Source organism: Marmota flaviventris, chromosome X (genome assembly GCF_047511675.1).
Source record: "Marmota flaviventris isolate mMarFla1 chromosome X, mMarFla1.hap1, whole genome shotgun sequence".
Taxonomy (NCBI): Eukaryota; Metazoa; Chordata; class Mammalia; order Rodentia; family Sciuridae; genus Marmota; species Marmota flaviventris.
In genome coordinates, this window is record NC_092518.1 from 64,278,167 (window position 1) to 64,288,732 (window position 10,566).

Consider the following 10,566-nt stretch of genomic DNA (forward strand, 5'->3'; position numbering starts at 1 on the left):
ACTCCACTCCCTTCTTTATGACACTTGGCACTTGGAGCTCTATCCACATTCAGAAAAACCATTCCCTTTCTGTCTTATGTTTTGGAAAAATTGAGTACCTTAGTTTGAGCTGTTTCCTAAAATCTTCACAATAATAAATTGCCTCCATTGGATTAAAAGTAGTTTCTCCCATCCCACTGAGATGGTTGGAATTACTGGGCTTGCTATCAGTGGTTCTGTGTTAGGAATTTAGGGACCAGATAAGTGCTCTTGGTCTTTGGTTGAGCTCTGAGATATTGGAGCTGTGGGATGCTAATTCTGGCTTTTGGAGAGTGGAGATGTATCAACCTAGTATCTTGATTGGAGTTCAGGGTGGAACCTTGATGTTGCAAACTGAATGGGTAATATTATGATTTAAGTTTGTTACATGAATTATGTTGAGTTACATTAAGAAGGTTCTAAACTTGGAATGGAACCACCATTTGACCCAGCTATCCCACTCCTCAGTTTATACCCAAAGGACTTAACAACAGCATACTACAGGGACACAGCCATATCAATGTTTATAGCAGCACAATTCCCAGATGCCCTTCGATAGATGAATGGATAGGGAAATTTTGGTATATATACACAATGGAACACTACTCCGTATTAAAAGAGAATAAAATCATGACATTTGAGGTAAATGGTTGAAGTCGAAGAATATAATGCTAAGTGAAGCAAGCCAATTGCAAAAACCCAAAGGTTGAATGTTTTCTTTGATATGAGGGTGCTGACTCATAATGGCAATTGGGGGGCATGGGAGGAATAGAGGAACATTAGATAGGGCAAAGGGGAGGGAGGGGGAGAGGGGGTAGGAATGATGGTGGAATGAGTTAGACATCATTACCCTAAGTACATGTATGTAAGACATGAATGGTGTGAAAATATTTTGTGTACATTTGAAAAATTGTGCTCTATATGTGTAATATGAAATGGATTGCATTCTGCCATCATGTATAACAAATTAGAAAAAAAAATAATTTTTAAAAAGAGTTAAAAAAAAAAGAAATCCAAACCACAGCCATGTATGACCAAAAAAATCACAAAATATTATCAGATTAAAAAAGAAGAAGGTTCTATATGGGGGTGAGCTTAAATATGTTCATTTTAGCATTTTAAGCTATATTTATTTATTTAGTTAGTTTTAAATCGTTTTTAATTTTAACTACATGACAGCAGAATACATTACAATTCTTATTACACATATAGAGCACAATTTTTCATATCTCTATTTGTATATAAAGTATGTTCACACCAATTCATGTCTTCATACATGTACTTTGGATAATGATGTCCATCACATTCCACCATCTTTGCTAACCCCCTGCCCCTTCCTTTCCCTTTCCACCCCTCTGCCCTATCTAGAGTTTGTCTATTCCTCCCATGCTCCTCCTCCCTACCCCACTATGAATCAGACACATTATATCAGAGAAAACATTCAGCATTTGTTTTTTTTTTTTTTTTGGATTGTCTGACTTCACTTAGCTTTATATTCTCTAACTCCCATCCATTTACCAGCAAATGCCATGGTTTTATTTGCTTTTATTGCTGAGTAATATTCCATTGTGTATATATGCCACATTTTTTAATCCATTCATTTACTGAAGGGCATCTAGGTTGGTTCCACAGTTTAGCTATTGTGAATCGTGCTGCTATAAACATTGATGTGGCTGTGTCCCTGTAGTATGCTGTTTTTAAGTCCTTTGGGTATAGACTGAGGAGAGGAATAGCTGGGTCACATGGTGGTTCCATTCCCAGTTTTCCAAGGAATCTCCACCAAAGGCACTATACAGACAATGCAATTCTGATCAAAATCCCAATGGCATTCCTCATAGAAATAGAAAAAGCAATCATGAAATTCATCTGGAAAAATAAGAGACCCAGAATAGCTAAAGCAATCCTTAGCAGGAAGAGTAAAGCAGGTGGCATCACTGTACCAGAACTTAAACTATACTACAGAGCAATAGTAACAAAAACAGCATGGTATTGGCACCAAAATAGATTGGTAGACCAATGGTTCAGAATAGAGGACACAAAGACTAACCCACAAAACTACAATTATCTTATTATTAGACAAAGGCTCCAAAACATGCATTGGACAAAAAGATAGCCTCTTCAACAACAAATGGTGCTGGGAAAACTGGAAATTCATATGCAACAAAATGAAATTAAACCCCTATCTCTCACCATGCACAAAACTCAACTCAAAGTGAATCAAGGACCTAGGAATTAAACCAGAGACTCTGCATCTATTAGAAGAAAAAGTAGGCCCTAATCTTCATCATGTGGGATTAGGCCCCAAATTCATTAATAAGATTCCTATAGTGCAAGAATTAAAACCAAGAATCAATAAATGGGATGGACTCAAACTAAAAAGTTTCTTCTCGTTTTAGCATTTTATAAACATGGCTTCATGGACTTGTAAAATATAAGTCCGGCCTTCTGGACTACTACCTGCTTTGGGAAAACATCATTTACTCAAGTTTTACCTCTTTAGGTACCAACCTTACTTTATAGCCAGCCTAGAGCCTGGGCTCCAAGTCCCCTGAAATCTATATGTCCTTTCATAGAATCCTTGATTATTGTAGTAGTGATGAAGGTTGGGGAAAAAGACCGTCCACCCACATTAAAGGTGGAGATAACATTTGGATTCAAGACTAAACTTTACCTGTCATGGGAGTTTTATTAACTAAGCTGGCATTCTAACTTATATTTCTTCAACTGGGTTTGGATCCCCAGAGATCTATAGGAAAGTTTATAAAAAAGAGGCAGAGGGTAATTATTACTTCCCCTCCAATTGAAATGTTACAGTTGTTTTGAATTATGGTGGAAGGGCAATTCATAGTTGATGCACTGAAGGAAAGAGAAAGCGGGTAGATCCTTGAGATTCAAGATGGCACCACTATATATGTGGCAGAGAGGGGGGTGCTCACTGTCATTTGAATGTGCTCCTCTACTTTTATCCTTCCTTAACTGGTTGGTTCTTTGTCCTTGAATTATTTTAAAGGCTATATTCTACCCATTTAAAATGAGTCTTTGCCTTGTACAGCTGCATCAATTATACCACATTTGCTATAATAGGTCATAGATTTATTATCTCCCTTTATTTTTATCTCTCCCCATTTTCATCATAAACCTATACTCATATTTTCTATCATTTCAGGAAGTGCACAGACAGATACTTCTCTGCTGCCATCTCATATTGTCTTTTCATTTTCCTAGAATCTTTCAGTTCTTAATTACTTATTGGTGTGGAGAAGACCAAACAGGAAATTTTGAGGAAGAAGGGGGATAATAGTTAGCTGGATGGGGAATCTGCCTTAATAAAGTAGGACTTGGGTAGAAACTTAAGGAATTTTTAGCCATATAGTATTTACATAGTAACTATGAGCCAAAGGATCCATAGTTTACTTTGACTCAAAGCTGAGAGGGGTCTTGAAAGATCATCTTGTTTAGACTTTATAGTAAATTTAATTCTTGAGGGCATGACATGTCTGATTTCTCATTGTGTCCTCAGCTGTTAACTTATTGCTTTGTTTAGTTTGTTGAATAAATATTTCTAGTCCAACTGTCTCATATTACAGATGAGAAATTAGTCCAGAGAGAAAGAGGCCATTTCAAGATGTATTGATTTTACCACAAAATCAAGAGTCAGCTTTTTTCTCCAGCACTGAAATTGTTCCTCAAGTCAATACTAATTGTACTTTAGGATGATGGATAAAGAGTGTTACTATACTCATAGGGTAGTTATACACATACACATACAAATATACTCACTCACAGAGACTGGGACAGCCATAATTCATCTTTTGGTACCAGCTTATAGAAAACTGAGGACAATAAAATAATTAGTCTGGCTGTAGAAATTTGACCCTCACCAATTTTTTTCTTCCTGTCCCAGGGCCTACCCCATGTGTATAAAGCAATTCTGGATTATCATTTCTAGTTAGGCAGGAACACTCTGAGACTTGGAGTGGGTGAGTTTGATGAATCCTGTAGAACACAATAGCACAGACCACCTAGAATAGATGATACAGATCATCTAAGTCAATGTTCCATACATGTTTTGTGCTATACCATATGGTAGTATCACTAGCCATGTGTGGTTATTGAAACTTACAGGTAAATAATAAAATAAAAATTTCTGCCTTTTATAATAGGTACTCAGTAGCATAGCCACATGTGGATATGACTATTGCATTGAACATAATAGCTTTAGAATGGATGTTAAAACTAATACCTGGGGCTGGGGTTGTAACTCAGTAACAGAGCACTTGCCTAGTACACATGAAACACTGAGTTCAATCCTCAGCACCACATAAAAATAAATAAACAAATAAAATAAAGCTATTGTGTCTATCTTCTTCATTAAAAAACACTAATTTGGGGTAGAGGGTGTCACTAGTATAAGGTCATTATAATTAAGTACCAAAGTTTAGAAAATAACTCAGGTTTCTGGACTTCCAATCAAGAGTAAACAGATTTATTTCCACCCCATATGTATTTATTTCTATGTCAGTGTGTATCTGTTAGCATCGTTGAGGCACACTTAGTGTGTGTGACTCTATGTGTGGGCTTTGAAGTTTTTGGGGGCCTGGGGGAGAAGGGCATCTGGTTAGCGTGAATGAGGGACCTCCTTTGAATGGATTTGTATAGCTCTTACCTTTTTTCCCTAACAGGACCAAAAATAAATATACATAAAAGTACATAGAAAAAGTTATAAAAATAACAGAAGGTGCATTGATTATGATAAACTCCAGCCTTACTTCCCCCTATTTAGTGTTTGCCCCTGAGTTCAACTGGAGATGGGTGTGGGTAGGGAAGTGGGCTGGTCATTTTGGCAGCTGAGGTGAGAAGGAGTCTGTTGGGTGTGTGTGGTCAGGAAACCTGCTAATAGCATCCAAACGTAGGAATTTGCTCTCATCTCTGCTTTTGTTCCAAAAGAGAATCAGTAATAAAGCACAAACTGTCAGTGAATGTTTTGAGAAATTTTTGCACAATAAATTTCTAGTGAAGTGTTAGCTTGGAATGCTTTCAAATATAGTTTATGACCTAAAGACTGACTTCTCATAGGAAAGCTTATCCACTGTAGATGGGGACAATTAAATGTGAAAAGCACACCTTGGATTATACAATAAAGGGTTTGGAGTAATGATGACTTTAACCTCCTGGGCAGGTGGGCATGTGAAGGATACAGAAGGGATGCTGACATTATAAGGGAACTTTACAACTCCCATTCACCAAATAGATTTAGGAGTCTAGAGCCTGGATCCAGTGTCAGCTTGCCTTGTGACTCCAGATGAGTTCTAGAGTCATTCAGATTCTACCCCATAGAGTGGAGGGAACCATAGAGAGTGTCCATATGTTCTTATTGTACACATGAGCAAATTTATGATACAAATCAGCTGTAGTGTTAATTTTATTTGCTGCATAAATCAATCTAGTCCAACCCCCTCATATTACACTTGAAGAAACAATCTGGAGAAGATTTTCAAGATGACTTCCTGAACACTTCTGAGTCTTAGTGTTCTTATTAGAAAAATGATAATATAATATCAGTTCTGCCTTCTGCCTGCCTGATTCACAGAATTTAAAAAAACAAATAAAATAAGAGCCAAGAAAAAGCCTTATAAAGTATATCTTGAACTTACAACTATTTCATTGTCTATTTTTTATTCTCCTACCTAGTGCCTTCTTTCACCAAAAATACTATAATAATTCTTTTTTTAATATGATTTTTAAAATACTTTTATTTATTTATTTTTATATGGTGCTGAGGATGAAACCCAGTGCTTCACAAGTGCTAGGCAAGTGCTCTACCACTGAGCTACAACTCCAGCCCAACATGACTTCTTATAAATAAAATTTATTTTGAGAGAGAAATCTGGATAACTAAGATAATTTGGGATCTTATACTCTCATGGCAGGGGATTATTGCCATTGAGGATCTAGTTGCAAAGATGTACTTTTAAAAAGGCTTTTTATTAGTACAGTATTAGTTATACAAAAAGTGATTTCATTGCAGCATATTTGTACATGTATACAACATACTTTGATTATACTTTTCCCATTACCCTCTCTTACCCTTCACTCTCTCCTCTACTTATCCCCTTCTTCTTCTGTTATAATCTCCAACAAAGGCCTACTTTTATATCAGAAAAAGAGTTTGCCACAATGGCAAGTGTGTGTGTGTGTGTGTGTTTTGTTTTGTTTTGTTTTTCTGTGTGGGTGTGCCTGTGTGGGAGTGGTTTTAAAATGAGGCTTAGGGGCTGTTGAAGCATTACTTGTATAAGTACACTGGAACTCTCTGAGAGTGAAATGAATACATTCATTTTATTTGAAATTGAAGTCCTAAGACCTATCATAGCTCCTTCATTTTTGGTATGGCTTTGGACAGAGCACGTCACTTAAATTTTCTGAGCTTCAGGCTTTCCATTTGTAATTAATAAGACTAAGGGAATAATGGTATCCACCCTGTTGCTTCACTGGGAATCAGCATGGAGCTAATGCATGTGAAAGTGCTGTGGATTGTAAATAACTGTAAAAACAACCTCATTGTCATTTCCTAGTAGCAGGGGAAGTCCCCCAAACCCCCGGATGTGCTCAGAAATTATCTTTGGCCTACTTCCTTATCTTAGCAGAGACCAGCTAACTCTCTAGTCAAGAAGGGATATTGATTTAAATATTTGATTTTTGTGGCCTAGGCCTTAACTAGCTTCACCTTTCTTGGTGGAAACATTCTAACTTTCAAAAACTACAAACAAAACAATCATTGCACAAAAATTTTGAAGCAAATATAACATGTTTTCAAAGACCCTTTTTCTTTACCCTTTTTAGCATCTGCTCCCCTGGAGGGGGTAGCAAGAGAAACTGTATTCTGAGATGATGTATCAACTAATGGATTGTTAACAGCTAAAGATCTGGAGGTAGATTTAGGCTAAATCTTTGTTTCACCATTTACTAGTTGAGATCTTGGACAAGATATTCAGCCTCTTGGCTCCTTAGATTCCTGGTCCTTAAAATGGGGCCAATAACTTCCCTATCTTAGGGGGTCATTATCCGCTTTAAATGTAATGGTTGCTGATACAAATTATATTCACAATAGATGTAGCTTTCTTTTTAGTCACATTATGGCTCTTAAAGTTATAAGCCTGGAATTAGACACCATTCCAAAGAACCACTTCTGGTTTAAAGCATTAAGAACTTTCCCACTTCTTAGCTCTGCTGAATTGGTGATTTATACAAGTGAGCCCTCAGGCAATATTGGGTACAAATTTGAACTCAAAACAGGAATTTGATTTTTTTAGATGATATTTTCATAGCCTTTCCACTCTATACTTTTTGGTGACTTTTCATTTTTTGCTTACAGATGATCAGAAATGCTTTTCTTGGTTGATTATTTCCTAATAAATATGTGAATTCCTGTCTAGAGGCCTCTTACCACTGAGCAGTTGGTAGTACCTGTATTGGCTGATTGAAACTTTCAACTGGATTAAAACAAAAATAAATGAAGTTTTTTTTCCTCTGGATTTTATAGATCACAAAGGATTGTAAGTGACTAATGAGTCTAGGTTGGATCCCTGAAAGTAAAATAGGTATGGTTATGGAATAAGGGGCTCAGCTTGTTTAGTTTCATCATTTCTTATTTGGGACATTCCTCTGTGGATCAATCCTAAATTTATTTCATTAGTTTGCAGATTGATTTTGTTTGGTTCCACAAAGTTATACCTAACAATTTATTTCCCACCCACACAGGAAAAAACATGGGCCAAAGTGTGTGTGTGTGTGTGTGTGTGTGTGTGTTTTCAGGGCAAATAAGTGGTTACTTGTTGGTTGAACGTTTTTCTCATAGAAATAAAAGAACTAGGAAAAGGGAAAATAAAGAACATTTAAGAAGACGAGGAGTGAAGGTGTAACCTGGTGTGCGTGTACCTAAACTGATTACTTTTGGTACATCTCTTAACATAAAGCCTGAACTATTATTTTTCTATTTCTCACTGTTAATCAACAGAGATTTGTGAAAGCACTTTGAAGATGGGAATGCATTTTAAAATTCAGAGATTATTATTTGTTGCCAGTTTGGTGTTGGTTAGGAAATGTTCTTAAGTAATGGTGAACTTGCTCTTTTGCACCAAGATCTTATGGACATCCTCTCTCCTCTCAAGTGGTACTAATGCCCACTTTTATCTCTAAGTGAAACACATTCTTGCATCTGATAACAACTCAAACTCCAGTCCAAAATAATTTAAACAAACTAACCGGCTGCAGTGATGAATAATAGTCAAAATGGTAGCTGTAAAAGTCTGTCCTTTTGTTTCTGATATAAAAAGGCCTTCTCCTTTTACTCATTTTGGGTTCTTAACTGTCTGTCCTTCTCTTCCTTCCTGTTTTAAGCAGGAAATGCTGATAACATTCTATGTAAATAGTAAATCCACTTTGCATAACTATTGCCTCCTTCAGAACTTTGAAGAGTGCCTTAATCCTGTTCCATTTAGGTCCTTAGGAGAGACAGTAGGATGGTATTAAATAGAAAAGAAAAGGGGCTAGAAATATCTCTTCCACTCTGAATATGTCTTCCTGGAGTAATGGTTGTTGGCCAAATGTATCTAAAGTTGTTAATCCAACAGGGTTAGCCCTAAGGAAAAATTAGGGAATAAATGAAATGAGCCTTTCTTGACTTCTCTTATTTAGAGGGCTAACTTTTCCTCCCTTTTATTTCTTCTGCTGTCCAGACATCTAGTGCTTCTATTCTTTTCTTTTTTGTCTCTTTCATCAAGAAATATTTACTAGAACATTGCTTTTAATACTTGCTTTATACACATAGAAGTGAAAAAGATTTCCCCAATAATTTTAATTGATTTTTACTTTTTATTAGAAAACTTATTTTGGTATACCAATGAATGCAGTCATTAACTTCAATGTATGCAATTTATTTTCCTTAGAAAAATTTATACTGTATTTTATCTCTGTGATATTATTTAAATGTTCCTTGCAGTTAATGTTTCTAGAACATATACTGTGCCCATTCCTTTAAAATGTAATCTTATCTTTTATGTTCTTCTATAACTATTGATCGCTTTGTGACTTTAAATTCCTAAAAGCAAATAAAAAAGAATTAAAGGCAATCATGAAGAGTTTTTTTTTTAATTTACAAGAAAATTTCAGTAATATAAAGCTAAAAGTATAGCTGCCTATTCAGTCATATTAACTGTACATGTAACTGAGAGACTATTTCTGTTTTATAGTAGTTATCTTAGATTTTATTTTCTATATAATAAGTTAGAATTTTTGGAATTTGCAGGGAAATGGATGGCATTAGAGCAGATTATGCTAAGTGAAGCTAGCCAATCCCTAAAAAACCAATGCCAAATGTCTTCTTTGATATAAGGAGAGCAACTAAGAACAGAGCAGGGAAGAAGAGCATGAGGAAAAGATTAACATTAAACAGAGATGAGTGGTGGGAGGGAAAGGGAGAGAGAAGGGAAATTGCATGGAAATGGAAGGAGACCCTCATTGTTACACAAAATTACATATAAGAGGTTGTGAGGGGAAAGGGGAAAAAAAAAACAAGGGAGAGAATTGAATTACAGCAGATGGGGTAGAGAGAGAGAAGATGGGAGGGGAGGGGAGGGGGGATAGTAGGGGATAGGAAAGGTAGCAGAATACAACAGTCACTAATATGGCATTATGTAACCGATGTGATTCTGCAATTTGTATTTGGGGTAAAAATGGGAGTTCATAACCCACTTGAATCAAATGTATAAAAGATGATATGTCAAGAGCTTTGACATTTTAAACATTTCACTATAAGCAATAAAGTGATACTAAAAAGTCTCATGTTTTCCTCTTTTTTTTTTTGAATTATTGTGCCACTTCTGCCTAGAAGATGCTGCTAAAATAGCAGGGAATTATAATTTTTCAAAATCTAGACCACAGTCTTGCTTTATTTTGTTCTGTGCATGATATGCTTCATAATTACCATGTTTAATATTCAAAAGGTAGACATTTGTCTCACAACAAACTCAAGTCTTATTGTCATAACTAGTGATTTTATTCTTATGCTAAGATTTCAACTAGTCAAAGTAGATCTGAGAAGCCATTAATGCTTTAGTATAAATAAATTTAAATTGTTCATTTTTCTAACATGACTTAATTTCAGTTATATGAAATTATAAAATATCACTCAGAAAAATAAAATAAAATTAATAAAAGCATCAATGATCCTACAATGCTGAATGAACACACTCTTAACATTTATGCATAGTCTTTTATTCTTTTTCTTTACATATATACATGCACATAATGAGCAAAATGGAATTACCTTATACATATTGTTTTCTAACCTGATATTTTATTTAACAATATATTGTGAATTTCTTCCTTTAATATTAAATATATTCTCTCTCTGTCTTGAATTCTTTTCATTAAAATTTACGATTTCAAATTGTAGATTCATACATCACTGTAAGGAATAATGCAGAGTGTACCCTTTACAAAATTTCTCCCAATGATAACATTTTACAAAACTATAGCATGATATGACAG